Genomic DNA, 26,608 nt, shown 5'->3' on the forward strand with positions numbered 1-26,608 from the left:
TGCACTAGGTCAAGTTTTGCGCAGACCGCAAACCTTTGGTGGCTTGACGCTCGTCGTCGATCGTAAGGGTGAAACAGTGAAGAGAGTTGGAAAACGGTAAGGTGGACACCTCCAGCAGCATCTGTGTGTCAAATCCGATATCTGGTCGAGGGCTGTAAGATTCAGTATGATGACGTGACAAGTCGGGAGTAGCTCACGAACGCAAAGCTGCGGCCTTCTTAGCTCAGTGGTAGAGCACTGGTCTCGTAAACCAGGGGTCGTGAGTTCGACCCTCACAGAAGGCATTCATTTTTTTAACTTTGCTGCTGAGAGCAGAGCTAGCTCGAGCAGCATCTAACAGATGGCAGTGCACTGAATGAAGGGGAAGTTCTACAACCGATAAAGAGTGCTCTACTTGCATCAGAGGTTTACTGGATGTGTAGGCGGAACACTGTTTTGTATGCATTTTGTAGTATAATGTCATGCTTGGCGATGTCATTCGTTTATGAGCCCCACTACAGTGTGCATGCACGTTATCCATGTGAAGAGGCGTAAGCAGATACTACCATTCTGCGAGGTGCCTGCGAAAAGTACACGAGTTGCATTGATGAAGAGAGCAGAAGTGACCGAAAGTTAAGGCCTCCGTGGCGCAATCGGCTAGCGCGTTCGGCTGTTAACCGAAAGGTTGGTGGTTCGAGCCCACCTGGGGGCGAAATCGTTTTAATCGCCACCGAGGTGAGGACGTATGTCCACTTTGATAGAGATACACAGCTAGTGTGACAATTTGGCTGTGTTTGAATGATGCCACCCAGCCTTATACACATTCAGCCACGTGACAGTGGAGGTAAAAACATGGCCCTATGCGGACGTTCTACCGTTTTCCTATTAATTCGGCATGTGTGACACTGCAGTAGAGCGACGACCACTACAAAAGATGTATTATTTACATTTCATTTCGGCGTATACACCGCGAGTGCCATATGACAGGGCCTCTCTCTCGATGTCGATCTGCATTTGGCGTCTCTTAAGTGTCGGTCTGCAGTAGGCCGCTGTTGGCCGAGCGGCGTGCAGTCGCCTTACATGAAGCCCCCAGTGCCACTGTGGACGATGTAGCCAGAGAGAGGAGTCGAAAGGCGCGTTTCACAGTAGAGCCACGCTATCCCACAAGCTGTGCACTAGGTCAAGTTTTGCGCAGACCGCAAACCTTTGGTGGCTTGACGCTCGTCGTCGATCGTAAGGGTGAAACAGTGAAGAGAGTTGGAAAACGGTAAGGTGGACACCTCCAGCAGCATCTGTGTGTCAAATCCGATATCTGGTCGAGGGCTGTAAGATTCAGTATGATGACGTGACAAGTCGGGAGTAGCTCACGAACGCAAAGCTGCGGCCTTCTTAGCTCAGTGGTAGAGCACTGGTCTCGTAAACCAGGGGTCGTGAGTTCGACCCTCACAGAAGGCATTCATTTTTTTAACTTTGCTGCTGAGAGCAGAGCTAGCTCGAGCAGCATCTAACAGATGGCAGTGCACTGAATGAAGGGGAAGTTCTACAACCGATAAAGAGTGCTCTACTTGCATCAGAGGTTTACTGGATGTGTAGGCGGAACACTGTTTTGTATGCATTTTGTAGTATAATGTCATGCTTGGCGATGTCATTCGTTTATGAGCCCCACTACAGTGTGCATGCACGTTATCCATGTGAAGAGGCGTAAGCAGATACTACCATTCTGCGAGGTGCCTGCGAAAAGTACACGAGTTGCATTGATGAAGAGAAGTGACCGAAAGTTAAGGCCTCCGTGGCGCAATCGGCTAGCGCGTTCGGCTGTTAACCGAAAGGTTGGTGGTTCGAGCCCACCCGGGGGCGAAATCGTTTTAATCGCCACCGAGGTGAGGACGTATGTCCACTTTGATAGAGATACACAGCTAGTGTGACAATTTGGCTGTGTTTGAATGATGCCACCCAGCCTTATACACATTCAGCCACGTGACAGTGGAGGTAAAAACATGGCCCTATGCGGACGTTCTACCGTTTTCCTATTAATTCGGCATGTGTGACACTGCAGTAGAGCGACGACCACTACAAAAGATGTATTATTTACATTTCATTTCGGCGTATACACCGCGAGTGCCATATGACAGGGCCTCTCTCTCGATGTCGATCTGCATTTGGCGTCTCTTAAGTGTCGGTCTGCAGTAGGCCGCTGTTGGCCGAGCGGCGTGCAGTCGCCTTACATGAAGCCCCCAGTGCCACTGTGGACGATGTAGCCAGAGAGAGGAGTCGAAAGGCGCGTTTCACAGTAGAGCCACGCTATCCCACAAGCTGTGCACTAGGTCAAGTTTTGCGCAGACCGCAAACCTTTGGTGGCTTGACGCTCGTCGTCGATCGTAAGGGTGAAACAGTGAAGAGAGTTGGAAAACGGTAAGGTGGACACCTCCAGCAGCATCTGTGTGTCAAATCCGATATCTGGTCGAGGGCTGTAAGATTCAGTATGATGACGTGACAAGTCGGGAGTAGCTCACGAACGCAAAGCTGCGGCCTTCTTAGCTCAGTGGTAGAGCACTGGTCTCGTAAACCAGGGGTCGTGAGTTCGACCCTCACAGAAGGCATTCATTTTTTTAACTTTGCTGCTGAGAGCAGAGCTAGCTCGAGCAGCATCTAACAGATGGCAGTGCACTGAATGAAGGGGAAGTTCTACAACCGATAAAGAGTGCTCTACTTGCATCAGAGGTTTACTGGATGTGTAGGCGGAACACTGTTTTGTATGCATTTTGTAGTATAATGTCATGCTTGGCGATGTCATTCGTTTATGAGCCCCACTACAGTGTGCATGCACGTTATCCATGTGAAGAGGCGTAAGCAGATACTACCATTCTGCGAGGTGCCTGCGAAAAGTACACGAGTTGCATTGATGAAGAGAGCAGAAGTGACCGAAAGTTAAGGCCTCCGTGGCGCAATCGGCTAGCGCGTTCGGCTGTTAACCGAAAGGTTGGTGGTTCGAGCCCACCCGGGGGCGAAATCGTTTTAATCGCCACCGAGGTGAGGACGTATGTCCACTTTGATAGAGATACACAGCTAGTGTGACAATTTGGCTGTGTTTGAATGATGCCACCCAGCCTTATACACATTCAGCCACGTGACAGTGGAGGTAAAAACATGGCCCTATGCGGACGTTCTACCGTTTTCCTATTAATTCGGCATGTGTGACACTGCAGCAGAGCGACGACCACTACAAAAGATGTATTATTTACATTTCATTTCGGCGTATACACCGCGAGTGCCATATGACAGGGCCTCTCTCTCGATGTCGATCTGCATTTGGCGTCTCTTAAGTGTCGGTCTGCAGTAGGCCGCTGTTGGCCGAGCGGCGTGCAGTCGCCTTACATGAAGCCCCCAGTGCCACTGTGGACGATGTAGCCAGAGAGAGGAGTCGAAAGGCGCGTTTCACAGTAGAGCCACGCTATCCCACAAGCTGTGCACTAGGTCAAGTTTTGCGCAGACCGCAAACCTTTGGTGGCTTGACGCTCGTCGTCGATCGTAAGGGTGAAACAGTGAAGAGAGTTGGAAAACGGTAAGGTGGACACCTCCAGCAGCATCTGTGTGTCAAATCCGATATCTGGTCGAGGGCTGTAAGATTCAGTATGATGACGTGACAAGTCGGGAGTAGCTCACGAACGCAAAGCTGCGGCCTTCTTAGCTCAGTGGTAGAGCACTGGTCTCGTAAACCAGGGGTCGTGAGTTCGACCCTCACAGAAGGCATTCATTTTTTTAACTTTGCTGCTGAGAGCAGAGCTAGCTCGAGCAGCATCTAACAGATGGCAGTGCACTGAATGAAGGGGAAGTTCTACAACCGATAAAGAGTGCTCTACTTGCATCAGAGGTTTACTGGATGTGTAGGCGGAACACTGTTTTGTATGCATTTTGTAGTATAATGTCATGCTTGGCGATGTCATTCGTTTATGAGCCCCACTACAGTGTGCATGCACGTTATCCATGTGAAGAGGCGTAAGCAGATACTACCATTCTGCGAGGTGCCTGCGAAAAGTACACGAGTTGCATTGATGAAGAGAGCAGAAGTGACCGAAAGTTAAGGCCTCCGTGGCGCAATCGGCTAGCGCGTTCGGCTGTTAACCGAAAGGTTGGTGGTTCGAGCCCACCTGGGGGCGAAATCGTTTTAATCGCCACCGAGGTGAGGACGTATGTCCACTTTGATAGAGATACACAGCTAGTGTGACAATTTGGCTGTGTTTGAATGATGCCACCCAGCCTTATACACATTCAGCCACGTGACAGTGGAGGTAAAAACATGGCCCTATGCGGACGTTCTACCGTTTTCCTATTAATTCGGCATGTGTGACACTGCAGTAGAGCGACGACCACTACAAAAGATGTATTATTTACATTTCATTTCGGCGTATACACCGCGAGTGCCATATGACAGGGCCTCTCTCTCGATGTCGATCTGCATTTGGCGTCTCTTAAGTGTCGGTCTGCAGTAGGCCGCTGTTGGCCGAGCGGCGTGCAGTCGCCTTACATGAAGCCCCCAGTGCCACTGTGGACGATGTAGCCAGAGAGAGGAGTCGAAAGGCGCGTTTCACAGTAGAGCCACGCTATCCCACAAGCTGTGCACTAGGTCAAGTTTTGCGCAGACCGCAAACCTTTGGTGGCTTGACGCTCGTCGTCGATCGTAAGGGTGAAACAGTGAAGAGAGTTGGAAAACGGTAAGGTGGACACCTCCAGCAGCATCTGTGTGTCAAATCCGATATCTGGTCGAGGGCTGTAAGATTCAGTATGATGACGTGACAATTCGGGAGTAGCTCACGAACGCAAAGCTGCGGCCTTCTTAGCTCAGTGGTAGAGCACTGGTCTCGTAAACCAGGGGTCGTGAGTTCGACCCTCACAGAAGGCATTCATTTTTTTAACTTTGCTGCTGAGAGCAGAGCTAGCTCGAGCAGCATCTAACAGATGGCAGTGCACTGAATGAAGGGGAAGTTCTACAACCGATAAAGAGTGCTCTACTTGCATCAGAGGTTTACTGGATGTGTAGGCGGAACACTGTTTTGTATGCATTTTGTAGTATAATGTCATGCTTGGCGATGTCATTCGTTTATGAGCCCCACTACAGTGTGCATGCACGTTATCCATGTGAAGAGGCGTAAGCAGATACTACCATTCTGCGAGGTGCCTGCGAAAAGTACACGAGTTGCATTGATGAAGAGAGCAGAAGTGACCGAAAGTTAAGGCCTCCGTGGCGCAATCGGCTAGCGCGTTCGGCTGTTAACCGAAAGGTTGGTGGTTCGAGCCCACCTGGGGGCGAAATCGTTTTAATCGCCACCGAGGTGAGGACGTATGTCCACTTTGATAGAGATACACAGCTAGTGTGACAATTTGGCTGTGTTTGAATGATGCCACCCAGCCTTATACACATTCAGCCACGTGACAGTGGAGGTAAAAACATGGCCCTATGCGGACGTTCTACCGTTTTCCTATTAATTCGGCATGTGTGACACTGCAGTAGAGCGACGACCACTACAAAAGATGTATTATTTACATTTCATTTCGGCGTATACACCGCGAGTGCCATATGACAGGGCCTCTCTCTCGATGTCGATCTGCATTTGGCGTCTCTTAAGTGTCGGTCTGCAGTAGGCCGCTGTTGGCCGAGCGGCGTGCAGTCGCCTTACATGAAGCCCCCAGTGCCACTGTGGACGATGTAGCCAGAGAGAGGAGTCGAAAGGCGCGTTTCACAGTAGAGCCACGCTATCCCACAAGCTGTGCACTAGGTCAAGTTTTGCGCAGACCGCAAACCTTTGGTGGCTTGACGCTCGTCGTCGATCGTAAGGGTGAAACAGTGAAGAGAGTTGGAAAACGGTAAGGTGGACACCTCCAGCAGCATCTGTGTGTCAAATCCGATATCTGGTCGAGGGCTGTAAGATTCAGTATGATGACGTGACAAGTCGGGAGTAGCTCACGAACGCAAAGCTGCGGCCTTCTTAGCTCAGTGGTAGAGCACTGGTCTCGTAAACCAGGGGTCGTGAGTTCGACCCTCACAGAAGGCATTCATTTTTTTAACTTTGCTGCTGAGAGCAGAGCTAGCTCGAGCAGCATCTAACAGATGGCAGTGCACTGAATGAAGGGGAAGTTCTACAACCGATAAAGAGTGCTCTACTTGCATCAGAGGTTTACTGGATGTGTAGGCGGAACACTGTTTTGTATGCATTTTGTAGTATAATGTCATGCTTGGCGATGTCATTCGTTTATGAGCCCCACTACAGTGTGCATGCACGTTATCCATGTGAAGAGGCGTAAGCAGATACTACCATTCTGCGAGGTGCCTGCGAAAAGTACACGAGTTGCATTGATGAAGAGAGCAGAAGTGACCGAAAGTTAAGGCCTCCGTGGCGCAATCGGCTAGCGCGTTCGGCTGTTAACCGAAAGGTTGGTGGTTCGAGCCCACCTGGGGGCGAAATCGTTTTAATCGCCACCGAGGTGAGGACGTATGTCCACTTTGATAGAGATACACAGCTAGTGTGACAATTTGGCTGTGTTTGAATGATGCCACCCAGCCTTATACACATTCAGCCACGTGACAGTGGAGGTAAAAACATGGCCCTATGCGGACGTTCTACCGTTTTCCTATTAATTCGGCATGTGTGACACTGCAGTAGAGCGACGACCACTACAAAAGATGTATTATTTACATTTCATTTCGGCGTATACACCGCGAGTGCCATATGACAGGGCCTCTCTCTCGATGTCGATCTGCATTTGGCGTCTCTTAAGTGTCGGTCTGCAGTAGGCCGCTGTTGGCCGAGCGGCGTGCAGTCGCCTTACATGAAGCCCCCAGTGCCACTGTGGACGATGTAGCCAGAGAGAGGAGTCGAAAGGCGCGTTTCACAGTAGAGCCACGCTATCCCACAAGCTGTGCACTAGGTCAAGTTTTGCGCAGACCGCAAACCTTTGGTGGCTTGACGCTCGTCGTCGATCGTAAGGGTGAAACAGTGAAGAGAGTTGGAAAACGGTAAGGTGGACACCTCCAGCAGCATCTGTGTGTCAAATCCGATATCTGGTCGAGGGCTGTAAGATTCAGTATGATGACGTGACAAGTCGGGAGTAGCTCACGAACGCAAAGCTGCGGCCTTCTTAGCTCAGTGGTAGAGCACTGGTCTCGTAAACCAGGGGTCGTGAGTTCGACCCTCACAGAAGGCATTCATTTTTTTAACTTTGCTGCTGAGAGCAGAGCTAGCTCGAGCAGCATCTAACAGATGGCAGTGCACTGAATGAAGGGGAAGTTCTACAACCGATAAAGAGTGCTCTACTTGCATCAGAGGTTTACTGGATGTGTAGGCGGAACACTGTTTTGTATGCATTTTGTAGTATAATGTCATGCTTGGCGATGTCATTCGTTTATGAGCCCCACTACAGTGTGCATGCACGTTATCCATGTGAAGAGGCGTAAGCAGATACTACCATTCTGCGAGGTGCCTGCGAAAAGTACACGAGTTGCATTGATGAAGAGAGCAGAAGTGACCGAAAGTTAAGGCCTCCGTGGCGCAATCGGCTAGCGCGTTCGGCTGTTAACCGAAAGGTTGGTGGTTCGAGCCCACCTGGGGGCGAAATCGTTTTAATCGCCACCGAGGTGAGGACGTATGTCCACTTTGATAGAGATACACAGCTAGTGTGACAATTTGGCTGTGTTTGAATGATGCCACCCAGCCTTATACACATTCAGCCACGTGACAGTGGAGGTAAAAACATGGCCCTATGCGGACGTTCTACCGTTTTCCTATTAATTCGGCATGTGTGACACTGCAGTAGAGCGACGACCACTACAAAAGATGTATTATTTACATTTCATTTCGGCGTATACACCGCGAGTGCCATATGACAGGGCCTCTCTCTCGATGTCGATCTGCATTTGGCGTCTCTTAAGTGTCGGTCTGCAGTAGGCCGCTGTTGGCCGAGCGGCGTGCAGTCGCCTTACATGAAGCCCCCAGTGCCACTGTGGACGATGTAGCCAGAGAGAGGAGTCGAAAGGCGCGTTTCACAGTAGAGCCACGCTATCCCACAAGCTGTGCACTAGGTCAAGTTTTGCGCAGACCGCAAACCTTTGGTGGCTTGACGCTCGTCGTCGATCGTAAGGGTGAAACAGTGAAGAGAGTTGGAAAACGGTAAGGTGGACACCTCCAGCAGCATCTGTGTGTCAAATCCGATATCTGGTCGAGGGCTGTAAGATTCAGTATGATGACGTGACAAGTCGGGAGTAGCTCACGAACGCAAAGCTGCGGCCTTCTTAGCTCAGTGGTAGAGCACTGGTCTCGTAAACCAGGGGTCGTGAGTTCGACCCTCACAGAAGGCATTCATTTTTTTAACTTTGCTGCTGAGAGCAGAGCTAGCTCGAGCAGCATCTAACAGATGGCAGTGCACTGAATGAAGGGGAAGTTCTACAACCGATAAAGAGTGCTCTACTTGCATCAGAGGTTTACTGGATGTGTAGGCGGAACACTGTTTTGTATGCATTTTGTAGTATAATGTCATGCTTGGCGATGTCATTCGTTTATGAGCCCCACTACAGTGTGCATGCACGTTATCCATGTGAAGAGGCGTAAGCAGATACTACCATTCTGCGAGGTGCCTGCGAAAAGTACACGAGTTGCATTGATGAAGAGAGCAGAAGTGACCGAAAGTTAAGGCCTCCGTGGCGCAATCGGCTAGCGCGTTCGGCTGTTAACCGCAAGGTTGGTGGTTCGAGCCCACCCGGGGGCGAAATCGTTTTAATCGCCACCGAGGTGAGGACGTATGTCCACTTTGATAGAGATACACAGCTAGTGTGACAATTTGGCTGTGTTTGAATGATGCCACCCAGCCTTATACACATTCAGCCACGTGACAGTGGAGGTAAAAACATGGCCCTATGCGGACGTTCTACCGTTTTCCTATTAATTCGGCATGTGTGACACTGCAGTAGAGCGACGACCACTACAAAAGATGTATTATTTACATTTCATTTCGGCGTATACACCGCGAGTGCCATATGACAGGGCCTCTCTCTCGATGTCGATCTGCATTTGGCGTCTCTTAAGTGTCGGTCTGCAGTAGGCCGCTGTTGGCCGAGCGGCGTGCAGTCGCCTTACATGAAGCCCCCAGTGCCACTGTGGACGATGTAGCCAGAGAGAGGAGTCGAAAGGCGCGTTTCACAGTAGAGCCACGCTATCCCACAAGCTGTGCACTAGGTCAAGTTTTGCGCAGACCGCAAACCTTTGGTGGCTTGACGCTCGTCGTCGATCGTAAGGGTGAAACAGTGAAGAGAGTTGGAAAACGGTAAGGTGGACACCTCCAGCAGCATCTGTGTGTCAAATCCGATATCTGGTCGAGGGCTGTAAGATTCAGTATGATGACGTGACAAGTCGGGAGTAGCTCACGAACGCAAAGCTGCGGCCTTCTTAGCTCAGTGGTAGAGCACTGGTCTCGTAAACCAGGGGTCGTGAGTTCGACCCTCACAGAAGGCATTCATTTTTTTAACTTTGCTGCTGAGAGCAGAGCTAGCTCGAGCAGCATCTAACAGATGGCAGTGCACTGAATGAAGGGGAAGTTCTACAACCGATAAAGAGTGCTCTACTTGCATCAGAGGTTTACTGGATGTGTAGGCGGAACACTGTTTTGTATGCATTTTGTAGTATAATGTCATGCTTGGCGATGTCATTCGTTTATGAGCCCCACTACAGTGTGCATGCACGTTATCCATGTGAAGAGGCGTAAGCAGATACTACCATTCTGCGAGGTGCCTGCGAAAAGTACACGAGTTGCATTGATGAAGAGAGCAGAAGTGACCGAAAGTTAAGGCCTCCGTGGCGCAATCGGCTAGCGCGTTCGGCTGTTAACCGAAAGGTTGGTGGTTCGAGCCCACCTGGGGGCGAAATCGTTTTAATCGCCACCGAGGTGAGGACGTATGTCCACTTTGATAGAGATACACAGCTAGTGTGACAATTTGGCTGTGTTTGAATGATGCCACCCAACCTTATATACATTCAGCCACGTGACAGTGGAGGTAAAAACATGGCCCTATGCGGACGTTCTACCGTTTTCCTATTAATTCGGCATGTGTGACACTGCAGTAGAGCGACGACCACTACAAAAGATGTATTATTTACATTTCATTTCGGCGTATACACCGCGAGTGCCATATGACAGGGCCTCTCTCTCGATGTCGATCTGCATTTGGCGTCTCTTAAGTGTCGGTCTGCAGTAGGCCGCTGTTGGCCGAGCGGCGTGCAGTCGCCTTACATGAAGCCCCCAGTGCCACTGTGGACGATGTAGCCAGAGAGAGGAGTCGAAAGGCGCGTTTCACAATAGAGCCACGCTATCCCACAAGCTGTGCACTAGGTCAAGTTTTGCGCAGACCGCAAACCTTTGGTGGCTTGACGCTCGTCGTCGATCGTAAGGGTGAAACAGTGAAGAGAGTTGGAAAACGGTAAGGTGGACACCTCCAGCAGCATCTGTGTGTCAAATCCGATATCTGGTCGAGGGCTGTAAGATTCAGTATGATGACGTGACAAGTCGGGAGTAGCTCACGAACGCAAAGCTGCGGCCTTCTTAGCTCAGTGGTAGAGCACTGGTCTCGTAAACCAGGGGTCGTGAGTTCGACCCTCACAGAAGGCATTCATTTTTTTAACTTTGCTGCTGAGAGCAGAGCTAGCTCGAGCAGCATCTAACAGATGGCAGTGCACTGAATGAAGGGGAAGTTCTACAACCGATAAAGAGTGCTCTACTTGCATCAGAGGTTTACTGGATGTGTAGGCGGAACACTGTTTTGTATGCATTTTGTAGTATAATGTCATGCTTGGCGATGTCATTCGTTTATGAGCCCCACTACAGTGTGCATGCACGTTATCCATGTGAAGAGGCGTAAGCAGATACTACCATTCTGCGAGGTGCCTGCGAAAAGTACACGAGTTGCATTGATGAAGAGAGCAGAAGTGACCGAAAGTTAAGGCCTCCGTGGCGCAATCGGCTAGCGCGTTCGGCTGTTAACCGAAAGGTTGGTGGTTCGAGCCCACCCGGGGGCGAAATCGTTTTAATCGCCACCGAGGTGAGGACGTATGTCCACTTTGATAGAGATACACAGCTAGTGTGACAATTTGGCTGTGTTTGAATGATGCCACCCAGCCTTATACACATTCAGCCACGTGACAGTGGAGGTAAAAACATGGCCCTATGCGGACGTTCTACCGTTTTCCTATTAATTCGGCATGTGTGACACTGCAGTAGAGCGACGACCACTACAAAAGATGTATTATTTACATTTCATTTCGGCGTATACACCGCGAGTGCCATATGACAGGGCCTCTCTCTCGATGTCGATCTGCATTTGGCGTCTCTTAAGTGTCGGTCTGCAGTAGGCCGCTGTTGGCCGAGCGGCGTGCAGTCGCCTTACATGAAGCCCCCAGTGCCACTGTGGACGATGTAGCCAGAGAGAGGAGTCGAAAGGCGCGTTTCACAGTAGAGCCACGCTATCCCACAAGCTGTGCACTAGGTCAAGTTTTGCGCAGACCGCAAACCTTTGGTGGCTTGACGCTCGTCGTCGATCGTAAGGGTGAAACAGTGAAGAGAGTTGGAAAACGGTAAGGTGGACACCTCCAGCAGCATCTGTGTGTCAAATCCGATATCTGGTCGAGGGCTGTAAGATTCAGTATGATGACGTGACAATTCGGGAGTAGCTCACGAACGCAAAGCTGCGGCCTTCTTAGCTCAGTGGTAGAGCACTGGTCTCGTAAACCAGGGGTCGTGAGTTCGACCCTCACAGAAGGCATTCATTTTTTTAACTTTGCTGCTGAGAGCAGAGCTAGCTCGAGCAGCATCTAACAGATGGCAGTGCACTGAATGAAGGGGAAGTTCTACAACCGATAAAGAGTGCTCTACTTGCATCAGAGGTTTACTGGATGTGTAGGCGGAACACTGTTTTGTATGCATTTTGTAGTATAATGTCATGCTTGGCGATGTCATTCGTTTATGAGCCCCACTACAGTGTGCATGCACGTTATCCATGTGAAGAGGCGTAAGCAGATACTACCATTCTGCGAGGTGCCTGCGAAAAGTACACGAGTTGCATTGATGAAGAGAGCAGAAGTGACCGAAAGTTAAGGCCTCCGTGGCGCAATCGGCTAGCGCGTTCGGCTGTTAACCGAAAGGTTGGTGGTTCGAGCCCACCCGGGGGCGAAATCGTTTTAATCGCCACCGAGGTGAGGACGTATGTCCACTTTGATAGAGATACACAGCTAGTGTGACAATTTGGCTGTGTTTGAATGATGCCACCCAGCCTTATACACATTCAGCCACGTGACAGTGGAGGTAAAAACATGGCCCTATGCGGACGTTCTACCGTTTTCCTATTAATTCGGCATGTGTGACACTGCAGTAGAGCGACGACCACTACAAAAGATGTATTATTTACATTTCATTTCGGCGTATACACCGCGAGTGCCATATGACAGGGCCTCTCTCTCGATGTCGATCTGCATTTGGCGTCTCTTAAGTGTCGGTCTGCAGTAGGCCGCTGTTGGCCGAGCGGCGTGCAGTCGCCTTACATGAAGCCCCCAGTGCCACTGTGGACGATGTAGCCAGAGAGAGGAGTCGAAAGGCGCGTTTCACAGTAGAGCCACGCTATCCCACAAGCTGTGCACTAGGTCAAGTTTTGCGCAGACCGCAAACCTTTGGTGGCTTGACGCTCGTCGTCGATCGTAAGGGTGAAACAGTGAAGAGAGTTGGAAAACGGTAAGGTGGACACCTCCAGCAGCATCTGTGTGTCAAATCCGATATCTGGTCGAGGGCTGTAAGATTCAGTATGATGACGTGACAAGTCGGGAGTAGCTCACGAACGCAAAGCTGCGGCCTTCTTAGCTCAGTGGTAGAGCACTGGTCTCGTAAACCAGGGGTCGTGAGTTCGACCCTCACAGAAGGCATTCATTTTTTTAACTTTGCTGCTGAGAGCAGAGCTAGCTCGAGCAGCATCTAACAGATGGCAGTGCACTGAATGAAGGGGAAGTTCTACAACCGATAAAGAGTGCTCTACTTGCATCAGAGGTTTACTGGATGTGTAGGCGGAACACTGTTTTGTATGCATTTTGTAGTATAATGTCATGCTTGGCGATGTCATTCGTTTATGAGCCCCACTACAGTGTGCATGCACGTTATCCATGTGAAGAGGCGTAAGCAGATACTACCATTCTGCGAGGTGCCTGCGAAAAGTACACGAGTTGCATTGATGAAGAGAAGTGACCGAAAGTTAAGGCCTCCGTGGCGCAATCGGCTAGCGCGTTCGGCTGTTAACCGAAAGGTTGGTGGTTCGAGCCCACCCGGGGGCGAAATCGTTTTAATCGCCACCGAGGTGAGGACGTATGTCCACTTTGATAGAGATACACAGCTAGTGTGACAATTTGGCTGTGTTTGAATGATGCCACCCAGCCTTATACACATTCAGCCACGTGACAGTGGAGGTAAAAACATGGCCCTATGCGGACGTTCTACCGTTTTCCTATTAATTCGGCATGTGTGACACTGCAGTAGAGCGACGACCACTACAAAAGATGTATTATTTACATTTCATTTCGGCGTATACACCGCGAGTGCCATATGACAGGGCCTCTCTCTCGATGTCGATCTGCATTTGGCGTCTCTTAAGTGTCGGTCTGCAGTAGGCCGCTGTTGGCCGAGCGGCGTGCAGTCGCCTTACATGAAGCCCCCAGTGCCACTGTGGACGATGTAGCCAGAGAGAGGAGTCGAAAGGCGCGTTTCACAGTAGAGCCACGCTATCCCACAAGCTGTGCACTAGGTCAAGTTTTGCGCAGACCGCAAACCTTTGGTGGCTTGACGCTCGTCGTCGATCGTAAGGGTGAAACAGTGAAGAGAGTTGGAAAACGGTAAGGTGGACACCTCCAGCAGCATCTGTGTGTCAAATCCGATATCTGGTCGAGGGCTGTAAGATTCAGTATGATGACGTGACAAGTCGGGAGTAGCTCACGAACGCAAAGCTGCGGCCTTCTTAGCTCAGTGGTAGAGCACTGGTCTCGTAAACCAGGGGTCGTGAGTTCGACCCTCACAGAAGGCATTCATTTTTTTAACTTTGCTGCTGAGAGCAGAGCTAGCTCGAGCAGCATCTAACAGATGGCAGTGCACTGAATGAAGGGGAAGTTCTACAACCGATAAAGAGTGCTCTACTTGCATCAGAGGTTTACTGGATGTGTAGGCGGAACACTGTTTTGTATGCATTTTGTAGTATAATGTCATGCTTGGCGATGTCATTCGTTTATGAGCCCCACTACAGTGCGCATGCACGTTATCCATGTGAAGAGGCGTAAGCAGATACTACCATTCTGCGAGGTGCCTGCGAAAAGTACACGAGTTGCATTGATGAAGAGAGCAGAAGTGACCGAAAGTTAAGGCCTCCGTGGCGCAATCGGCTAGCGCGTTCGGCTGTTAACCGAAAGGTTGGTGGTTCGAGCCCACCCGGGGGCGAAATCGTTTTAATCGCCACCGAGGTGAGGACGTATGTCCACTTTGATAGAGATACACAGCTAGTGTGACAATTTGGCTGTGTTTGAATGATGCCACCCAGCCTTATACACATTCAGCCACGTGACAGTGGAGGTAAAAACATGGCCCTATGCGGACGTTCTACCGCTTTCCTATTCATTCGGCATGTGTGACACTGCAGTAGAGCGACGACCACTACAAAAGATGTATTATTTACATTTCATTTCGGCGTATACACCGCGAGTGCCATATGACAGGGCCTCTCTCTCGATGTCGATCTGCATTTGGCGTCTCTTAAGTGTCGGTCTGCAGTAGGCCGCTGTTGGCCGAGCGGCGTGCAGTCGCCTTACATGAAGCCCCCAGTGCCACTGTGGACGATGTAGCCAGAGAGAGGAGTCGAAAGGCGCGTTTCACAGTAGAGCCACGCTATCCCACAAGCTGTGCACTAGGTCAAGTTTTGCGCAGACCGCAAACCTTTGGTGGCTTGACGCTCGTCGTCGATCGTAAGGGTGAAACAGTGAAGAGAGTTGGAAAACGGTAAGGTGGACACCTCCAGCAGCATCTGTGTGTCAAATCCGATATCTGGTCGAGGGCTGTAAGATTCAGTATGATGACGTGACAATTCGGGAGTAGCTCACGAACGCCAAGCTGCGGCCTTCTTAGCTCAGTGGTAGAGCACTGGTCTCGTAAACCAGGGGTCGTGAGTTCGACCCTCACAGAAGGCATTCATTTTTTTAACTTTGCTGCTGAGAGCAGAGCTAGCTCGAGCAGCATCTAACAGATGGCAGTGCACTGAATGAAGGGGAAGTTCTACAACCGATATAGAGTGCTCTACTTGCATCAGAGGTTTACTGGATGTGTAGGCGGAACACTGTTTTGTATGCATTTTGTAGTATAATGTCATGCTTGGCGATGTCATTCGTTTATGAGCCCCACTACAGTGTGCATGCACGTTATCCATGTGAAGAGGCGTAAGCAGATACTACCATTCTGCGAGGTGCCTGCGAAAAGTACACGAGTTGCATTGATGAAGAGAGCAGAAGTGACCGAAAGTTAAGGCCTCCGTGGCGCAATCGGCTAGCGCGTTCGGCTGTTAACCGAAAGGTTGGTGGTTCGAGCCCACCTGGGGGCGAAATCGTTTTAATCGCCACCGAGGTGAGGACGTATGTCCACTTTGATAGAGATACACAGCTAGTGTGACAATTTGGCTGTGTTTGAATGATGCCACCCAGCCTTATACACATTCAGCCACGTGACAGTGGAGGTAAAAACATGGCCCTATGCGGACGTTCTACCGTTTTCCTATTAATTCGGCATGTGTGACACTGCAGTAGAGCGACGACCACTACAAAAGATGTATTATTTACATTTCATTTCGGCGTATACACCGCGAGTGCCATATGACAGGGCCTCTCTCTCGATGTCGATCTGCATTTGGCGTCTCTTAAGTGTCGGTCTGCAGTAGGCCGCTGTTGGCCGAGCGGCGTGCAGTCGCCTTACATGAAGCCCCCAGTGCCACTGTGGACGATGTAGCCAGAGAGAGGAGTCGAAAGGCGCGTTTCACAGTAGAGCCACGCTATCCCACAAGCTGTGCACTAGGTCAAGTTTTGCGCAGACCGCAAACCTTTGGTGGCTTGACGCTCGTCGTCGATCGTAAGGGTGAAACAGTGAAGAGAGTTGGAAAACGGTAAGGTGGACACCTCCAGCAGCATCTGTGTGTCAAATCCGATATCTGGTCGAGGGCTGTAAGATTCAGTATGATGACGTGACAAGTCGGGAGTAGCTCACGAACGCAAAGCTGCGGCCTTCTTAGCTCAGTGGTAGAGCACTGGTCTCGTAAACCAGGGGTCGTGAGTTCGACCCTCACAGAAGGCATTCATTTTTTTAACTTTGCTGCTGAGAGCAGAGCTAGCTCGAGCAGCATCTAACAGATGGCAGTGCACTGAATGAAGGGGAAGTTCTACAACCGATAAAGAGTGCTCTACTTGCATCAGAGGTTTACTGGATGTGTAGGCGGAACACTGTTTTGTATGCATTTTGTAGTATAATGTCATGCTTGGCGATGTCATTCGTTTATGAGCCCCACTACAGTGTGCATGCACGTTATCCATGTGAAGAGGCGTAAGCAGATACTACCATTCTGCGAGGTGCCTGCGAAAAGTACACGAGTTGCATTGATGAAGAGAGCAGAAGTGACCGAAAGTTAAGGCCTCCGTGGCGCAATCGGCTAGCGCGTTCGGCTGTTAACCGAAAGGTTGGTGGTTCGAGCCCACCCGGGGGCGAAATCGTTTTAATCGCCACCGAGGTGAGGACGTATGTCCACTTTGATAGAGATACACAGCTAGTGTGACAATTTGGCTGTGTTTGAATGATGCCACCCAGCCTTATACACATTCAGCCACGTGACAGTGGAGGTAAAAACATGGCCCTATGCGGACGTTCTACCGTTTTCCTATTAATTCGGCATGTGTGACACTGCAGTAGAGCGACGACCACTACAAAAGATGTATTATTTACATTTCATTTCGGCGTATACACCGCGAGTGCCATATGACAGGGCCTCTCTCTCGATGTCGATCTGCATTTGGCGTCTCTTAAGTGTCGGTCTGCAGTAGGCCGCTGTTGGCCGAGCGGCGTGCAGTCGCCTTACATGAAGCCCCCAGTGCCACTGTGGACGATGTAGCCAGAGAGAGGAGTCGAAAGGCGCGTTTCACAGTAGAGCCACGCTATCCCACAAGCTGTGCACTAGGTCAAGTTTTGCGCAGACCGCAAACCTTTGGTGGCTTGACGCTCGTCGTCGATCGTAAGGGTGAAACAGTGAAGAGAGTTGGAAAACGGTAAGGTGGACACCTCCAGCAGCATCTGTGTGTCAAATCCGATATCTGGTCGAGGGCTGTAAGATTCAGTATGATGACGTGACAATTCGGGAGTAGCTCACGAACGCAAAGCTGCGGCCTTCTTAGCTCAGTGGTAGAGCACTGGTCTCGTAAACCAGGGGTCGTGAGTTCGACCCTCACAGAAGGCATTCATTTTTTTAACTTTGCTGCTGAGAGCAGAGCTAGCTCGAGCAGCATCTAACAGATGGCAGTGCACTGAATGAAGGGGAAGTTCTACAACCGATAAAGAGTGCTCTACTTGCATCAGAGGTTTACTGGATGTGTAGGCGGAACACTGTTTTGTATGCATTTTGTAGTATAATGTCATGCTTGGCGATGTCATTCGTTTATGAGCCCCACTACAGTGTGCATGCACGTTATCCATGTGAAGAGGCGTAAGCAGATACTACCATTCTGCGAGGTGCCTGCGAAAAGTACACGAGTTGCATTGATGAAGAGAGCAGAAGTGACCGAAAGTTAAGGCCTCCGTGGCGCAATCGGCTAGCGCGTTCGGCTGTTAACCGAAAGGTTGGTGGTTCGAGCCCACCCGGCGGCGAAATCGTTTTAATCGCCACCGAGGTGAGGACGTATGTCCACTTTGATAGAGATACACAGCTAGTGTGACAATTTGGCTGTGTTTGAATGATGCCACCCAGCCTTATACACATTCAGCCACGTGACAGTGGAGGTAAAAACATGGCCCTATGCGGACGTTCTACCGTTTTCCTATTCATTCGGCATGTGTGACACTGCAGTAGAGCGACGACCACTACAAAAGATGTATTATTTACATTTCATTTCGGCGTATACACCGCGAGTGCCATATGACAGGGCCTCTCTCTCGATGTCGATCTGCATTTGGCGTCTCTTAAGTGTCGGTCTGCAGTAGGCCGCTGTTGGCCGAGCGGCGTGCAGTCGCCTTACATGAAGCCCCCAGTGCCACTGTGGACGATGTAGCCAGAGAGAGGAGTCGAAAGGCGCGTTTCACAGTAGAGCCACGCTATCCCACAAGCTGTGCACTAGGTCAAGTTTTGCGCAGACCGCAAACCTTTGGTGGCTTGACGCTCGTCGTCGATCGTAAGGGTGAAACAGTGAAGAGAGTTGGAAAACGGTAAGGTGGACACCTCCAGCAGCATCTGTGTGTCAAATCCGATATCTGGTCGAGGGCTGTAAGATTCAGTATGATGACGTGACAATTCGGGAGTAGCTCACGAACGCAAAGCTGCGGCCTTCTTAGCTCAGTGGTAGAGCACTGGTCTCGTAAACCAGGGGTCGTGAGTTCGACCCTCACAGAAGGCATTCATTTTTTTAACTTTGCTGCTGAGAGCAGAGCTAGCTCGAGCAGCATCTAACAGATGGCAGTGCACTGAATGAAGGGGAAGTTCTACAACCGATAAAGAGTGCTCTACTTGCATCAGAGGTTTACTGGATGTGTAGGCGGAACACTGTTTTGTATGCATTTTGTAGTATAATGTCATGCTTGGCGATGTCATTCGTTTATGAGCCCCACTACAGTGTGCATGCACGTTATCCATGTGAAGAGGCGTAAGCAGATACTACCATTCTGCGAGGTGCCTGCGAAAAGTACACGAGTTGCATTGATGAAGAGAGCAGAAGTGACCGAAAGTTAAGGCCTCCGTGGCGCAATCGGCTAGCGCGTTCGGCTGTTAACCGAAAGGTTGGTGGTTCGAGCCCACCCGGGGGCGAAATCGTTTTAATCGCCACCGAGGTGAGGACGTATGTCCACTTTGATAGAGATACACAGCTAGTGTGACAATTTGGCTGTGTTTGAATGATGCCACCCAGCCTTATACACATTCAGCCACGTGACAGTGGAGGTAAAAACATGGCCCTATGCGGACGTTCTACCGTTTTCCTATTAATTCGGCATGTGTGACACTGCAGTAGAGCGACGACCACTACAAAAGATGTATTATTTACATTTCATTTCGGCGTATACACCGCGAGTGCCATATGACAGGGCCTCTCTCTCGATGTCGATCTGCATTTGGCGTCTCTTAAGTGTCGGTCTGCAGTAGGCCGCTGTTGGCCGAGCGGCGTGCAGTCGCCTTACATGAAGCCCCCAGTGCCACTGTGGACGATGTAGCCAGAGAGAGGAGTCGAAAGGCGCGTTTCACAGTAGAGCCACGCTATCCCACAAGCTGTGCACTAGGTCAAGTTTTGCGCAGACCGCAAACCTTTGGTGGCTTGACGCTCGTCGTCGATCGTAAGGGTGAAACAGTGAAGAGAGTTGGAAAACGGTAAGGTGGACACCTCCAGCAGCATCTGTGTGTCAAATCCGATATCTGGTCGAGGGCTGTAAGATTCAGTATGATGACGTGACAAGTCGGGAGTAGCTCACGAACGCAAAGCTGCGGCCTTCTTAGCTCAGTGGTAGAGCACTGGTCTCGTAAACCAGGGGTCGTGAGTTCGACCCTCACAGAAGGCATTCATTTTTTTAACTTTGCTGCTGAGAGCAGAGCTAGCTCGAGCAGCATCTAACAGATGGCAGTGCACTGAATGAAGGGGAAGTTCTACAACCGATAAAGAGTGCTCTACTTGCATCAGAGGTTTACTGGATGTGTAGGCGGAACACTGTTTTGTATGCATTTTGTAGTATAATGTCATGCTTGGCGATGTCATTCGTTTATGAGCCCCACTACAGTGTGCATGCACGTTATCCATGTGAAGAGGCGTAAGCAGATACTACCATTCTGCGAGGTGCCTGCGAAAAGTACACGAGTTGCATTGATGAAGAGAGCAGAAGTGACCGAAAGTTAAGGCCTCCGTGGCGCAATCGGCTAGCGCGTTCGGCTGTTAACCGCAAGGTTGGTGGTTCGAGCCCACCCGGGGGCGAAATCGTTTTAATCGCCACCGAGGTGAGGACGTATGTCCACTTTGATAGAGATACACAGCTAGTGTGACAATTTGGCTGTGTTTGAATGATGCCACCCAGCCTTATACACATTCAGCCACGTGACAGTGGAGGTAAAAACATGGCCCTATGCGGACGTTCTACCGTTTTCCTATTAATTCGGCATGTGTGACACTGCAGTAGAGCGACGACCACTACAAAAGATGTATTATTTACATTTCATTTCGGCGTATACACCGCGAGTGCCATATGACAGGGCCTCTCTCTCGATGTCGATCTGCATTTGGCGTCTCTTAAGTGTCGGTCTGCAGTAGGCCGCTGTTGGCCGAGCGGCGTGCAGTCGCCTTACATGAAGCCCCCAGTGCCACTGTGGACGATGTAGCCAGAGAGAGGAGTCGAAAGGCGCGTTTCACAGTAGAGCCACGCTATCCCACAAGCTGTGCACTAGGTCAAGTTTTGCGCAGACCGCAAACCTTTGGTGGCTTGACGCTCGTCGTCGATCGTAAGGGTGAAACAGTGAAGAGAGTTGGAAAACGGTAAGGTGGACACCTCCAGCAGCATCTGTGTGTCAAATCCGATATCTGGTCGAGGGCTGTAAGATTCAGTATGATGACGTGACAAGTCGGGAGTAGCTCACGAACGCAAAGCTGCGGCCTTCTTAGCTCAGTGGTAGAGCACTGGTCTCGTAAACCAGGGGTCGTGAGTTCGACCCTCACAGAAGGCATTCATTTTTTTAACTTTGCTGCTGAGAGCAGAGCTAGCTCGAGCAGCATCTAACAGATGGCAGTGCACTGAATGAAGGGGAAGTTCTACAACCGATAAAGAGTGCTCTACTTGCATCAGAGGTTTACTGGATGTGTAGGCGGAACACTGTTTTGTATGCATTTTGTAGTATAATGTCATGCTTGGCGATGTCATTCGTTTATGAGCCCCACTACAGTGTGCATGCACGTTATCCATGTGAAGAGGCGTATGCAGATACTACCATTCTGCGAGGTGCCTGCGAAAAGTACACGAGTTGCATTGATGAAGAGAGCAGAAGTGACCGAAAGTTAAGGCCTCCGTGGCGCAATCGGCTAGCGCGTTCGGCTGTTAACCGAAAGGTTGGTGGTTCGAGCCCACCCGGGGGCGAAATCGTTTTAATCGCCACCGAGGTGAGGACGTATGTCCACTTTGATAGAGATACACAGCTAGTGTGACAATTTGGCTGTGTTTGAATGATGCCACCCAGCCTTATACACATTCAGCCACGTGACAGTGGAGGTAAAAACATGGCCCTATGCGGACGTTCTACCGTTTTCCTATTAATTCGGCATGTGTGACACTGCAGTAGAGCGACGACCACTACAAAAGATGTATTATTTACATTTCATTTCGGCGTATACACCGCGAGTGCCATATGACAGGGCCTCTCTCTCGATGTCGATCTGCATTTGGCGTCTCTTAAGTGTCGGTCTGCAGTAGGCCGCTGTTGGCCGAGCGGCGTGCAGTCGCCTTACATGAAGCCCCCAGTGCCACTGTGGACGATGTAGCCAGAGAGAGGAGTCGAAAGGCGCGTTTCACAGTAGAGCCACGCTATCCCACAAGCTGTGCACTAGGTCAAGTTTTGCGCAGACCGCAAACCTTTGGTGGCTTGACGCTCGTCGTCGATCGTAAGGGTGAAACAGTGAAGAGAGTTGGAAAACGGTAAGGTGGACACCTCCAGCAGCATCTGTGTGTCAAATCCGATATCTGGTCGAGGGCTGTAAGATTCAGTATGATGACGTGACAAGTCGGGAGTAGCTCACGAACGCAAAGCTGCGGCCTTCTTAGCTCAGTGGTAGAGCACTGGTCTCGTAAACCAGGGGTCGTGAGTTCGACCCTCACAGAAGGCATTCATTTTTTTAACTTTGCTGCTGAGAGCAGAGCTAGCTCGAGCAGCATCTAACAGATGGCAGTGCACTGAATGAAGGGGAAGTTCTACAACCGATAAAGAGTGCTCTACTTGCATCAGAGGTTTACTGGATGTGTAGGCGGAACACTGTTTTGTATGCATTTTGTAGTATAATGTCATGCTTGGCGATGTCATTCGTTTATGAGCCCCACTACAGTGTGCATGCACGTTATCCATGTGAAGAGGCGTAAGCAGATACTACCATTCTGCGAGGTGCCTGCGAAAAGTACACGAGTTGCATTGATGAAGAGAGCAGAAGTGACCGAAAGTTAAGGCCTCCGTGGCGCAATCGGCTAGCGCGTTCGGCTGTTAACCGCAAGGTTGGTGGTTCGAGCCCACCCGGGGGCGAAATCGTTTTAATCGCCACCGAGGTGAGGACGTATGTCCACTTTGATAGAGATACACAGCTAGTGTGACAATTTGGCTGTGTTTGAATGATGCCACCCAGCCTTATACACATTCAGCCACGTGACAGTGGAGGTAAAAACATGGCCCTATGCGGACGTTCTACCGTTTTCCTATTAATTCGGCATGTGTGACACTGCAGTAGAGCGACGACCACTACAAAAGATGTATTATTTACATTTCATTTCGGCGTATACACCGCGAGTGCCATATGACAGGGCCTCTCTCTCGATGTCGATCTGCATTTGGCGTCTCTTAAGTGTCGGTCTGCAGTAGGCCGCTGTTGGCCGAGCGGCGTGCAGTCGCCTTACATGAAGCCCCCAGTGCCACTGTGGACGATGTAGCCAGAGAGAGGAGTCGAAAGGCGCGTTTCACAGTAGAGCCACGCTATCCCACAAGCTGTGCACTAGGTCAAGTTTTGCGCAGACCGCAAACCTTTGGTGGCTTGACGCTCGTCGTCGATCGTAAGGGTGAAACAGTGAAGAGAGTTGGAAAACGGTAAGGTGGACACCTCCAGCAGCATCTGTGTGTCAAATCCGATATCTGGTCGAGGGCTGTAAGATTCAGTATGATGACGTGACAAGTCGGGAGTAGCTCACGAACGCAAAGCTGCGGCCTTCTTAGCTCAGTGGTAGAGCACTGGTCTCGTAAACCAGGGGTCGTGAGTTCGACCCTCACAGAAGGCATTCATTTTTTTAACTTTGCTGCTGAGAGCAGAGCTAGCTCGAGCAGCATCTAACAGATGGCAGTGCACTGAATGAAGGGGAAGTTCTACAACCGATAAAGAGTGCTCTACTTGCATCAGAGGTTTACTGGATGTGTAGGCGGAACACTGTTTTGTATGCATTTTGTAGTATAATGTCATGCTTGGCGATGTCATTCGTTTATGAGCCCCACTACAGTGTGCATGCACGTTATCCATGTGAAGAGGCGTATGCAGATACTACCATTCTGCGAGGTGCCTGCGAAAAGTACACGAGTTGCATTGATGAAGAGAGCAGAAGTGACCGAAAGTTAAGGCCTCCGTGGCGCAATCGGCTAGCGCGTTCGGCTGTTAACCGAAAGGTTGGTGGTTCGAGCCCACCCGGGGGCGAAATCGTTTTAATCGCCACCGAGGTGAGGACGTATGTCCACTTTGATAGAGATACACAGCTAGTGTGACAATTTGGCTGTGTTTGAATGATGCCACCCAGCCTTATACACATTCAGCCACGTGACAGTGGAGGTAAAAACATGGCCCTATGCGGACGTTCTACCGTTTTCCTATTAATTCGGCATGTGTGACACTGCAGTAGAGCGACGACCACTACAAAAGATGTATTATTTACATTTCATTTCGGCGTATACACCGCGAGTGCCATATGACAGGGCCTCTCTCTCGATGTCGATCTGCATTTGGCGTCTCTTAAGTGTCGGTCTGCAGTAGGCCGCTGTTGGCCGAGCGGCGTGCAGTCGCCTTACATGAAGCCCCCAGTGCCACTGTGGACGATGTAGCCAGAGAGAGGAGTCGAAAGGCGCGTTTCACAGTAGAGCCACGCTATCCCACAAGCTGTGCACTAGGTCAAGTTTTGCGCAGACCGCAAACCTTTGGTGGCTTGACGCTCGTCGTCGATCGTAAGGGTGAAACAGTGAAGAGAGTTGGAAAACGGTAAGGTGGACACCTCCAGCAGCATCTGTGTGTCAAATCCGATATCTGGTCGAGGGCTGTAAGATTCAGTATGATGACGTGACAAGTCGGGAGTAGCTCACGAACGCAAAGCTGCGGCCTTCTTAGCTCAGTGGTAGAGCACTGGTCTCGTAAACCAGGGGTCGTGAGTTCGACCCTCACAGAAGGCATTCATTTTTTTAACTTTGCTGCTGAGAGCAGAGCTAGCTCGAGCAGCATCTAACAGATGGCAGTGCACTGAATGAAGGGGAAGTTCTACAACCGATAAAGAGTGCTCTACTTGCATCAGAGGTTTACTGGATGTGTAGGCGGAACACTGTTTTGTATGCATTTTGTAGTATAATGTCATGCTTGGCGATGTCATTCGTTTATGAGCCCCACTACAGTGTGCATGCACGTTATCCATGTGAAGAGGCGTATGCAGATACTACCATTCTGCGAGGTGCCTGCGAAAAGTACACGAGTTGCATTGATGAAGAGAGCAGAAGTGACCGAAAGTTAAGGCCTCCGTGGCGCAATCGGCTAGCGCGTTCGGCTGTTAACCGAAAGGTTGGTGGTTCGAGCCCACCCGGGGGCGAAATCGTTTTAATCGCCACCGAGGTGAGGACGTATGTCCACTTTGATAGAGATACACAGCTAGTGTGACAATTTGGCTGTGTTTGAATGATGCCACCCAGCCTTATACACATTCAGCCACGTGACAGTGGAGGTAAAAACATGGCCCTATGCGGACGTTCTACCGTTTTCCTATTAATTCGGCATGTGTGACACTGCAGTAGAGCGACGACCACTACAAAAGATGTATTATTTACATTTCATTTCGGCGTATACACCGCGAGTGCCATATGACAGGGCCTCTCTCTCGATGTCGATCTGCATTTGGCGTCTCTTAAGTGTCGGTCTGCAGTAGGCCGCTGTTGGCCGAGCGGCGTGCAGTCGCCTTACATGAAGCCCCCAGTGCCACTGTGGACGATGTAGCCAGAGAGAGGAGTCGAAAGGCGCGTTTCACAGTAGAGCCACGCTATCCCACAAGCTGTGCACTAGGTCAAGTTTTGCGCAGACCGCAAACCTTTGGTGGCTTGACGCTCGTCGTCGATCGTAAGGGTGAAACAGTGAAGAGAGTTGGAAAACGGTAAGGTGGACACCTCCAGCAGCATCTGTGTGTCAAATCCGATATCTGGTCGAGGGCTGTAAGATTCAGTATGATGACGTGACAAGTCGGGAGTAGCTCACGAACGCAAAGCTGCGGCCTTCTTAGCTCAGTGGTAGAGCACTGGTCTCGTAAACCAGGGGTCGTGAGTTCGACCCTCACAGAAGGCATTCATTTTTTTAACTTTGCTGCTGAGAGCAGAGCTAGCTCGAGCAGCATCTAACAGATGGCAGTGCACTGAATGAAGGGGAAGTTCTACAACCGATAAAGAGTGCTCTACTTGCATCAGAGGTTTACTGGATGTGTAGGCGGAACACTGTTTTGTATGCATTTTGTAGTATAATGTCATGCTTGGCGATGTCATTCGTTTATGAGCCCCACTACAGTGTGCATGCACGTTATCCATGTGAAGAGGCGTAAGCAGATACTACCATTCTGCGAGGTGCCTGCGAAAAGTACACGAGTTGCATTGATGAAGAGAGCAGAAGTGACCGAAAGTTAAGGCCTCCGTGGCGCAATCGGCTAGCGCGTTCGGCTGTTAACCGAAAGGTTGGTGGTTCGAGCCCACCCGGGGGCGAAATCGTTTTAATCGCCACCGAGGTGAGGACGTATGTCCACTTTGATAGAGATACACAGCTAGTGTGACAATTTGGCTGTGTTTGAATGATGCCACCCAGCCTTATACACATTCAGCCACGTGACAGTGGAGGTAAAAACATGGCCCTATGCGGACGTTCTACCGTTTTCCTATTAATTCGGCATGTGTGACACTGCAGTAGAGCGACGACCACTACAAAAGATGTATTATTTACATTTCATTTCGGCGTATACACCGCGAGTGCCATATGACAGGGCCTCTCTCTCGATGTCGATCTGCATTTGGCGTCTCTTAAGTGTCGGTCTGCAGTAGGCCGCTGTTGGCCGAGCGGCGTGCAGTCGCCTTACATGAAGCCCCCAGTGCCACTGTGGACGATGTAGCCAGAGAGAGGAGTCGAAAGGCGCGTTTCACAGTAGAGCCACGCTATCCCACAAGCTGTGCACTAGGTCAAGTTTTGCGCAGACCGCAAACCTTTGGTGGCTTGACGCTCGTCGTCGATCGTAAGGGTGAAACAGTGAAGAGAGTTGGAAAACGGTAAGGTGGACACCTCCAGCAGCATCTGTGTGTCAAATCCGATATCTGGTCGAGGGCTGTAAGATTCAGTAT

General features: G+C 50.4%; 46 non-coding genes across 46 annotated transcripts; all 46 read left to right on the forward strand.

The window, feature by feature from the left end:
- Positions 1–212: 212 nt before the first annotated feature.
- On the forward strand, positions 213–284 carry Trnat-cgu (transfer RNA threonine (anticodon CGU)). The gene has a single exon. It is a non-coding gene; the product is annotated as a tRNA-Thr (tRNA).
- Positions 285–617: 333 nt separating this feature from the next.
- On the forward strand, positions 618–691 carry Trnan-guu (transfer RNA asparagine (anticodon GUU)). The gene has a single exon. It is a non-coding gene; the product is annotated as a tRNA-Asn (tRNA).
- Positions 692–1,362: 671 nt separating this feature from the next.
- Positions 1,363–1,434, forward strand: Trnat-cgu (transfer RNA threonine (anticodon CGU)). Its single transcript has one exon. It is a non-coding gene; the product is annotated as a tRNA-Thr (tRNA).
- Positions 1,435–1,762: 328 nt separating this feature from the next.
- On the forward strand, positions 1,763–1,836 carry Trnan-guu (transfer RNA asparagine (anticodon GUU)). Its single transcript has one exon. It is a non-coding gene; the product is annotated as a tRNA-Asn (tRNA).
- Positions 1,837–2,507: 671 nt separating this feature from the next.
- On the forward strand, positions 2,508–2,579 carry Trnat-cgu (transfer RNA threonine (anticodon CGU)). The gene has a single exon. It is a non-coding gene; the product is annotated as a tRNA-Thr (tRNA).
- A 333-nt stretch (positions 2,580–2,912) lies between these two features.
- Trnan-guu (transfer RNA asparagine (anticodon GUU)) lies at positions 2,913–2,986 on the forward strand. Its single transcript has one exon. It is a non-coding gene; the product is annotated as a tRNA-Asn (tRNA).
- Positions 2,987–3,657: 671 nt separating this feature from the next.
- Positions 3,658–3,729, forward strand: Trnat-cgu (transfer RNA threonine (anticodon CGU)). Its single transcript has one exon. It is a non-coding gene; the product is annotated as a tRNA-Thr (tRNA).
- Positions 3,730–4,062: 333 nt separating this feature from the next.
- On the forward strand, positions 4,063–4,136 carry Trnan-guu (transfer RNA asparagine (anticodon GUU)). The gene has a single exon. It is a non-coding gene; the product is annotated as a tRNA-Asn (tRNA).
- Positions 4,137–4,807: 671 nt separating this feature from the next.
- Positions 4,808–4,879, forward strand: Trnat-cgu (transfer RNA threonine (anticodon CGU)). Its single transcript has one exon. It is a non-coding gene; the product is annotated as a tRNA-Thr (tRNA).
- Positions 4,880–5,212: 333 nt separating this feature from the next.
- On the forward strand, positions 5,213–5,286 carry Trnan-guu (transfer RNA asparagine (anticodon GUU)). The gene has a single exon. It is a non-coding gene; the product is annotated as a tRNA-Asn (tRNA).
- Positions 5,287–5,957: 671 nt separating this feature from the next.
- Positions 5,958–6,029, forward strand: Trnat-cgu (transfer RNA threonine (anticodon CGU)). Its single transcript has one exon. It is a non-coding gene; the product is annotated as a tRNA-Thr (tRNA).
- Positions 6,030–6,362: 333 nt separating this feature from the next.
- Positions 6,363–6,436, forward strand: Trnan-guu (transfer RNA asparagine (anticodon GUU)). The gene has a single exon. It is a non-coding gene; the product is annotated as a tRNA-Asn (tRNA).
- Positions 6,437–7,107: 671 nt separating this feature from the next.
- On the forward strand, positions 7,108–7,179 carry Trnat-cgu (transfer RNA threonine (anticodon CGU)). Its single transcript has one exon. It is a non-coding gene; the product is annotated as a tRNA-Thr (tRNA).
- Positions 7,180–7,512: 333 nt separating this feature from the next.
- Positions 7,513–7,586, forward strand: Trnan-guu (transfer RNA asparagine (anticodon GUU)). Its single transcript has one exon. It is a non-coding gene; the product is annotated as a tRNA-Asn (tRNA).
- A 671-nt stretch (positions 7,587–8,257) lies between these two features.
- Trnat-cgu (transfer RNA threonine (anticodon CGU)) lies at positions 8,258–8,329 on the forward strand. Its single transcript has one exon. It is a non-coding gene; the product is annotated as a tRNA-Thr (tRNA).
- A 333-nt stretch (positions 8,330–8,662) lies between these two features.
- Positions 8,663–8,736, forward strand: Trnan-guu (transfer RNA asparagine (anticodon GUU)). Its single transcript has one exon. It is a non-coding gene; the product is annotated as a tRNA-Asn (tRNA).
- Positions 8,737–9,407: 671 nt separating this feature from the next.
- Trnat-cgu (transfer RNA threonine (anticodon CGU)) lies at positions 9,408–9,479 on the forward strand. The gene has a single exon. It is a non-coding gene; the product is annotated as a tRNA-Thr (tRNA).
- Positions 9,480–9,812: 333 nt separating this feature from the next.
- Positions 9,813–9,886, forward strand: Trnan-guu (transfer RNA asparagine (anticodon GUU)). Its single transcript has one exon. It is a non-coding gene; the product is annotated as a tRNA-Asn (tRNA).
- A 671-nt stretch (positions 9,887–10,557) lies between these two features.
- Positions 10,558–10,629, forward strand: Trnat-cgu (transfer RNA threonine (anticodon CGU)). Its single transcript has one exon. It is a non-coding gene; the product is annotated as a tRNA-Thr (tRNA).
- A 333-nt stretch (positions 10,630–10,962) lies between these two features.
- Trnan-guu (transfer RNA asparagine (anticodon GUU)) lies at positions 10,963–11,036 on the forward strand. The gene has a single exon. It is a non-coding gene; the product is annotated as a tRNA-Asn (tRNA).
- Positions 11,037–11,707: 671 nt separating this feature from the next.
- On the forward strand, positions 11,708–11,779 carry Trnat-cgu (transfer RNA threonine (anticodon CGU)). The gene has a single exon. It is a non-coding gene; the product is annotated as a tRNA-Thr (tRNA).
- A 333-nt stretch (positions 11,780–12,112) lies between these two features.
- On the forward strand, positions 12,113–12,186 carry Trnan-guu (transfer RNA asparagine (anticodon GUU)). The gene has a single exon. It is a non-coding gene; the product is annotated as a tRNA-Asn (tRNA).
- A 671-nt stretch (positions 12,187–12,857) lies between these two features.
- On the forward strand, positions 12,858–12,929 carry Trnat-cgu (transfer RNA threonine (anticodon CGU)). Its single transcript has one exon. It is a non-coding gene; the product is annotated as a tRNA-Thr (tRNA).
- A 328-nt stretch (positions 12,930–13,257) lies between these two features.
- Trnan-guu (transfer RNA asparagine (anticodon GUU)) lies at positions 13,258–13,331 on the forward strand. Its single transcript has one exon. It is a non-coding gene; the product is annotated as a tRNA-Asn (tRNA).
- Positions 13,332–14,002: 671 nt separating this feature from the next.
- Positions 14,003–14,074, forward strand: Trnat-cgu (transfer RNA threonine (anticodon CGU)). The gene has a single exon. It is a non-coding gene; the product is annotated as a tRNA-Thr (tRNA).
- A 333-nt stretch (positions 14,075–14,407) lies between these two features.
- On the forward strand, positions 14,408–14,481 carry Trnan-guu (transfer RNA asparagine (anticodon GUU)). Its single transcript has one exon. It is a non-coding gene; the product is annotated as a tRNA-Asn (tRNA).
- Positions 14,482–15,152: 671 nt separating this feature from the next.
- Positions 15,153–15,224, forward strand: Trnat-cgu (transfer RNA threonine (anticodon CGU)). The gene has a single exon. It is a non-coding gene; the product is annotated as a tRNA-Thr (tRNA).
- A 333-nt stretch (positions 15,225–15,557) lies between these two features.
- Trnan-guu (transfer RNA asparagine (anticodon GUU)) lies at positions 15,558–15,631 on the forward strand. The gene has a single exon. It is a non-coding gene; the product is annotated as a tRNA-Asn (tRNA).
- Positions 15,632–16,302: 671 nt separating this feature from the next.
- On the forward strand, positions 16,303–16,374 carry Trnat-cgu (transfer RNA threonine (anticodon CGU)). Its single transcript has one exon. It is a non-coding gene; the product is annotated as a tRNA-Thr (tRNA).
- A 333-nt stretch (positions 16,375–16,707) lies between these two features.
- On the forward strand, positions 16,708–16,781 carry Trnan-guu (transfer RNA asparagine (anticodon GUU)). Its single transcript has one exon. It is a non-coding gene; the product is annotated as a tRNA-Asn (tRNA).
- Positions 16,782–17,452: 671 nt separating this feature from the next.
- On the forward strand, positions 17,453–17,524 carry Trnat-cgu (transfer RNA threonine (anticodon CGU)). The gene has a single exon. It is a non-coding gene; the product is annotated as a tRNA-Thr (tRNA).
- Positions 17,525–17,857: 333 nt separating this feature from the next.
- Positions 17,858–17,931, forward strand: Trnan-guu (transfer RNA asparagine (anticodon GUU)). The gene has a single exon. It is a non-coding gene; the product is annotated as a tRNA-Asn (tRNA).
- Positions 17,932–18,602: 671 nt separating this feature from the next.
- Trnat-cgu (transfer RNA threonine (anticodon CGU)) lies at positions 18,603–18,674 on the forward strand. Its single transcript has one exon. It is a non-coding gene; the product is annotated as a tRNA-Thr (tRNA).
- Positions 18,675–19,007: 333 nt separating this feature from the next.
- Positions 19,008–19,081, forward strand: Trnan-guu (transfer RNA asparagine (anticodon GUU)). The gene has a single exon. It is a non-coding gene; the product is annotated as a tRNA-Asn (tRNA).
- Positions 19,082–19,752: 671 nt separating this feature from the next.
- On the forward strand, positions 19,753–19,824 carry Trnat-cgu (transfer RNA threonine (anticodon CGU)). The gene has a single exon. It is a non-coding gene; the product is annotated as a tRNA-Thr (tRNA).
- A 333-nt stretch (positions 19,825–20,157) lies between these two features.
- Trnan-guu (transfer RNA asparagine (anticodon GUU)) lies at positions 20,158–20,231 on the forward strand. The gene has a single exon. It is a non-coding gene; the product is annotated as a tRNA-Asn (tRNA).
- A 671-nt stretch (positions 20,232–20,902) lies between these two features.
- On the forward strand, positions 20,903–20,974 carry Trnat-cgu (transfer RNA threonine (anticodon CGU)). The gene has a single exon. It is a non-coding gene; the product is annotated as a tRNA-Thr (tRNA).
- Positions 20,975–21,307: 333 nt separating this feature from the next.
- Positions 21,308–21,381, forward strand: Trnan-guu (transfer RNA asparagine (anticodon GUU)). The gene has a single exon. It is a non-coding gene; the product is annotated as a tRNA-Asn (tRNA).
- Positions 21,382–22,052: 671 nt separating this feature from the next.
- On the forward strand, positions 22,053–22,124 carry Trnat-cgu (transfer RNA threonine (anticodon CGU)). The gene has a single exon. It is a non-coding gene; the product is annotated as a tRNA-Thr (tRNA).
- A 333-nt stretch (positions 22,125–22,457) lies between these two features.
- On the forward strand, positions 22,458–22,531 carry Trnan-guu (transfer RNA asparagine (anticodon GUU)). The gene has a single exon. It is a non-coding gene; the product is annotated as a tRNA-Asn (tRNA).
- A 671-nt stretch (positions 22,532–23,202) lies between these two features.
- Positions 23,203–23,274, forward strand: Trnat-cgu (transfer RNA threonine (anticodon CGU)). The gene has a single exon. It is a non-coding gene; the product is annotated as a tRNA-Thr (tRNA).
- A 333-nt stretch (positions 23,275–23,607) lies between these two features.
- On the forward strand, positions 23,608–23,681 carry Trnan-guu (transfer RNA asparagine (anticodon GUU)). The gene has a single exon. It is a non-coding gene; the product is annotated as a tRNA-Asn (tRNA).
- A 671-nt stretch (positions 23,682–24,352) lies between these two features.
- On the forward strand, positions 24,353–24,424 carry Trnat-cgu (transfer RNA threonine (anticodon CGU)). The gene has a single exon. It is a non-coding gene; the product is annotated as a tRNA-Thr (tRNA).
- Positions 24,425–24,757: 333 nt separating this feature from the next.
- Trnan-guu (transfer RNA asparagine (anticodon GUU)) lies at positions 24,758–24,831 on the forward strand. Its single transcript has one exon. It is a non-coding gene; the product is annotated as a tRNA-Asn (tRNA).
- A 671-nt stretch (positions 24,832–25,502) lies between these two features.
- Trnat-cgu (transfer RNA threonine (anticodon CGU)) lies at positions 25,503–25,574 on the forward strand. The gene has a single exon. It is a non-coding gene; the product is annotated as a tRNA-Thr (tRNA).
- Positions 25,575–25,907: 333 nt separating this feature from the next.
- Trnan-guu (transfer RNA asparagine (anticodon GUU)) lies at positions 25,908–25,981 on the forward strand. Its single transcript has one exon. It is a non-coding gene; the product is annotated as a tRNA-Asn (tRNA).
- The last annotated feature ends 627 nt before the right edge of the window (positions 25,982–26,608 follow it).

This window comes from Schistocerca cancellata, unplaced genomic scaffold (assembly GCF_023864275.1).
Source record: "Schistocerca cancellata isolate TAMUIC-IGC-003103 unplaced genomic scaffold, iqSchCanc2.1 HiC_scaffold_830, whole genome shotgun sequence".
NCBI lineage: Eukaryota > Metazoa > Arthropoda > Insecta > Orthoptera > Acrididae > Schistocerca > Schistocerca cancellata.